This window comes from Bombus impatiens, unplaced genomic scaffold (genome assembly GCF_000188095.3).
Source record: "Bombus impatiens unplaced genomic scaffold, BIMP_2.2 scf_5551, whole genome shotgun sequence".
NCBI lineage: Eukaryota > Metazoa > Arthropoda > Insecta > Hymenoptera > Apidae > Bombus > Bombus impatiens.
This window is the reverse complement of record NT_181969.1, coordinates 1-5,217: the sequence shown is the minus strand read 5'-3', so window position 1 is coordinate 5,217 and position 5,217 is coordinate 1. Positions and strand designations below refer to the sequence as shown.

The window sequence follows — 5,217 nt, the reverse complement described above, 5'->3', positions numbered from 1 at the left end:
TCATTCTATAATTTTCTTCATAATTCTTTTTCAAAACTTATCCTTCTTCCGCATTATCTTCCCACATTTTGATAAAAATTATAATTCTTATTTATATATTCAAATGTGATAAAGTAACAAGGCAGATTCTTCTATTAATAAAGAAATATACTTTTGTACTTCTTTGACATTTTTCATGTGAATTATAATTTTCATTTTAAATAACATAAAAAAAGGATGTGGAAGGAATGACTTTTAAAAAAGAATCTGGTTGTAACAAATTTTTCTTTCTTGATTAACAAAATTGCGGAGAAGAAAAATTCAGATTACTAGGAACAGTTAGTGCATACTTTTGTTACATATATTTATTTATTAATCAAAGTAATTGAATTAAATTTTTGCCGATATTTGAATGGCGTAGAAATGCACGTTTCTTGGGCGTGACGTATATGACGTCATTTTAATCCTTGTACAAGGTTAAGTGTGATCGAATCACTGAGCCTTCTCAATATGGTCTGACTTTAAAGTGAAATACACGTCACGCATGCCCTACTGTTCATTAGCAGATTAGCACGATAGTTTGCTACAAAGAAAAGAGAAGCACCAACGATTTTCAGCACCAGCGCCACATAGTTGAAATCGTTTAAACTGTATGTAGCTGCTGTTCGAGCGAAGCAGTCCTTTGTAGAATTCGATCACGAAAGGACTTGTAAATCGCTCATGCGAAATAATTAATTTGCAAGTTAGTAATTTGCGTTCGGAAATATGTTATATAAAATATGTTAAAGTAAAAATATTATCTTCGAACTAATTGTATTATTTATATTGTTCATTATATTGCACAATCATGTTCGTTCTTTATTCATTCTTTTTTCATTCAACTTCATTCTGTATTATCTGGATAAAGATTCCCATTATTTTGTTCATCACATGGAATCAACGCAGCATACTCATTGTCCTTCGTGTAAGTGTAAATCATCCCGAATTTGGAAAGACAGTGGGATTCTCGAATGACATTATTTCTTTTGCATTAGATTCTCCACAGGGAAATTTCAACTCAAACAGTTGAGTAAAATGCTGCCCAACCTCAAGGAGAAAAAAGCAAGAAACTCTCGGCTCCCTATGTAGAGGTCCAGGGTGGATCCCTTAGGCCAAGACTAGCCATAATGAAGCTGATTATCCTCTTTTCTGCTGATATCAAAGAGGTTGTAAACGAAACAAAACTATATCGCGGAGAAGTTGCCCACAGGGAGTACTTATGCCATACTTTAGTATGCCAATAACAAATCCGATAAGTCACATAATCCGATAAAGCTTCCATTTCAAAGACTGTCGAAATTTCGCGAAGAGTTTGATAACTGCAAACACTTCGCGGATTTACTCGGAACGCCAATGATAGAGTACGAATATATAAAGAACAAAATGCATTTACAATATTTGATTACGTCTCCCGAGAATGAAGCATGTGCGATAGCGTCTGCTATCAGTGTGACAATAATATTAAAATCGCATGGAAAACGTTGAAGGAAAAATATGAAAACGAAGGAGTCTTGCTTTCTTCGCTGTTAAGCTGTACAGGCTGTTCAGGCTGATTACACTAAGTTCAAACAAACGCCAGCTTCATTGCACAGCTTTGATTGTAAAGTGAACGAGGCAAGTCGATCGTAATTCACTTATTGACGCAGAGTTAGATGAGGAATAAATGTGCGTGGAAGCTACGGAATATCTGACGTGCGAATAACTAGAAGAGTTGTTGTTGATAAAAAAAAAGGCAAAGGATCTTTTACCGTCAAAAAACCAGCAGAAACGCTGAAGAAACACCACGAGCACAATTATGTCCGGTTTATCGTACATGTCACCTGGTAGCTTCGTTTATTGTTTTTAAAGCGTTTCCTTCTTCGTTGCCAAAACGCGGCAGCCCTATATTGACTATTTCGTGAACCGTTACAATGTTAGAGAAAATGTACAGGCAAGCAGACCTATCGCGTATGTGGTGCAAGACATCATTCGTTGTTGCATTAGAGGACAGTGATAGAAAATACCACAGAAGTCAGGCAGGGCCATTTTTATAAAAAAGGAAAAGTTTCGAGCAAAGAATTCGTTCTGATTTCATCACCGACGGAAAAGAAGGAAAAACAAGATTTGGTCACCTCTGGTCACCTCCACTTCGACGATGAATGTCTCGATGGACGTTAATAAGACGTCGATTGGTTCACTATTTACTGGCTGCTTCGTGGGGCGGCGCTAGGTCACTAGATATTTTGTGAAATACATGTGTGACCCATCGCCGTCCTCGGGACAGACACGTATGACCCGCCGATGGCGCACGCTGGCGTCAGCGTGTTAAGGAATATGGTCGTTTCTCGTTACGAACGGCATGTGAATATTCCAGTATTATTATGATACTATGTTAATATTAAAACCGATGTTTTCGACCATCGTGTTAATTATAAAGATAGCGGATTATTGTCGTTTGAGGGAAGTGATCTTGCGGACCCAAACTTTGCATCGAATCGTCATATCGGATCATTGATAGTCGGAATGACTATGGTGGAGTAGAGGCGTCGTTTTAACCGTGTAGAATACCATGTTCGGCTGAATCCTTCCCAGGCAACTGGTCGTGAGTTTTTGTAGGACGCCCGGTACGCTTAACATAACCATCCTTCAATTCTAGAAAATGGAATCGATTTCCGCGGAATCCCTCCCTACTTGTGAGGATGAGGGAAAAGGCAGCGAACTTGGAAACCTGATGCGACTGGTTATTTCATCATTAAGTTTTCTCTTAATAGATTGAATCCGGTTTTCGCCGTTAACGCGGATTTTCGCGAAAATTCGGTAACGATGAGGAATTCTGACCCAAGGAATTCGTAATTCATTTTCACTCGTAATTACTCGGCCAATATAGTTGCGCATATAAATGCGGCCAATATAAATGCGCAATATAATTCGTTGCACATATGTTCGAGATCCATTAGCGCGTTTTGCCTTTCTGCCACTTCCTTTACGAATTGTTACCGTTCCTGATCGAAGGCGCGCTGCTCCTCGCAAACTTTTCTCTCTTTTTCTATTAATTGCTGTTGGAGTGTCAAAATACCGTTTCGCTCGCAGCTGTGTCGGACGAGCTGTGTGTTCCTGCCGTTGTAATAAATTTCAAGTAAGCATAATGCAAGATATCAGTTATCAAAAAAAAGACTCAGTTATATATGGGAACAGAACTACACTTGCTTTTTTCGAAGCAATTTCGACATAAAAACATCGTTTTTTCAGCGATCGTTTTCTTCTTATTGTTATCGACTAATTATACTTCTAGCAATAACTAGGTAACGAGTGACATTAGATTGTAGTCAACCATATGTGTCACACTATTGCCATCCTGATATGTTCTTGCGAGCGCTGGTTCCACGTTAAATGGGCAACCCCGCGTGCTCCAAACTACATATACCCATAACGCGTATGTGTAAGGTCCCAGTTGACTAAAGATCAACGGTAAAGGCACGATAAATGATACGCATAAGTCCGTTGCTTCGCGTGAAATCCATTGCGATACGAGTGCCTCATTCTTAATTCTATTTGAAATGTTACTTGTGTATAATAACCTTTTTCCTTATATTGTGTCAAAAATCTTTTCTGAGAATCCAATTGTAAGAGAAAAGATGCCGCTAATCGAAATACCAACAGAATTACAAAATGTGGGGTCTATTTCATTGTCTTCGGCAAACACTACAGATTCAAGTTTGAAAACTATCCTTTGCAAAGAGTAGGTATTGAATCTCTCTCAACGGTTTGCTTGCAAACTAGCTGAGTGAAAACACAAGCCCACCTCGTTAACGTCGCTTTGTATTAAACTATTTTTTCCTTAATTTTCATAAGTTGCGGTAACAGAAGCTGCATCGAAAGCGATCAGATCGAGTTCAACAGTGTGTCGATGCACGGCAGATTTTGGAGAAAAGTTTCGTATGGAGGAGTTAGGCAACATCAATCGATACTGACTACGATGTAACGAGTTCGATAATTACAACAAAACGCCCCAACTAAGCTTCTGGAGTCAAGAGGCCGAAAACGCAGACGATGTCATCGAGGAACGACTCTCTCTTAAACCAGAACCGGATACCTTGACGTTTTTATTCTTCGCATGAAGCTCGTGCATGCGCTCTTACAAAAGACTTTACGCTCAGACGTAACGACGTAACCGATGTGCAATTCTAAACTAGCGTTTCTGTCCAAATTTATCTGTTGAGCGGCAGAGTGTTTGCAACGTCGTTTTGGTTGGACGTATTTGGGTGAACCACCGGGACTACACGTGTCGGCTACGCGTATCGAGTATGTTAAGCATGTGGACTTGTCAATTCGATGCGTAATAGTTCGAGATTTTTTAATGTTTCTTTGTAGCTTCTCGTTACAAACAAGCGCGAGTTCTTTGTATTGAACGAATTTATCGTTTGCGTGATTAGTCTGCAGCACATTCGTGCAACAGACTGAGTGAGGGGTATGTTAGAAACTAGTGAAAATCCCTCGATTTGGGAAAATCGCTGATTACTTAAACTAAGTCTTCGATCAGTCTCGTAAATAACATTTATGCGAGAAAGAATGAGTGATCCTAACTTCAATCGTATATTAAATTTTCGAAAGCAAACGTATATTCAATCTGAAGAGGTTCCAAAATTACTGGAAACACACGAGCTAAGATGATTTACTGTGTTTACTTACCAACGGAGAATCTCGTGTGCTTTCTATGTAAAGGAGGTCACCTCGCGAAATAGCAGAAAAGCGTAAATACTCACCTAAAGAATATCGCTAGCCCAAACAGCACCAAGATATTTTATGTATGTACGAAAGACATCCGTGCCGAACATTCTGTGCTGAACATTGGGAGAATGTTCGGAGAAGGTTTATGCCACCTGTATATCCTCGTTACGCTCTCTAAATGTCGTAAGAAGGTTCCATTTTTGAAATGAGATGTCCTGAAAACATATTGTGTCAACATTCAGAACATTTTCCGAATGCCCGAAAGTAATATTTTTTAACCTTTTACATGTTTACAGAGCTTTTAAAAAAGCTGTGATAGTGTTTTCAACAGTTTATAACAAACGGTTTCCGAATGTTTAAAATTACTGAAAAAAAGTCTTCTATACTTTTTGCGAATGTTGTAATAGTTCAATATGGTACGACAGATGTTTTTCGGAAAGTAATGTTTATATATGTCGGAGATGAAAGAACACCGGAGCCTTTGGAATTTTG

At 38.6% G+C, this 5,217-nt stretch overlaps 1 long non-coding RNA gene across 1 annotated transcript; it reads left to right on the top strand.

Moving 5' to 3' along the window:
* Positions 1-550: 550 nt before the first annotated feature.
* Positions 551-2,100, top strand: LOC112214038. Its single transcript, XR_002947959.2, has 2 exons — positions 551-943; positions 1,014-2,100. It is a non-coding gene; the product is annotated as an uncharacterized LOC112214038 (long non-coding RNA).
* Positions 2,101-5,217: the final 3,117 nt, after the last annotated feature.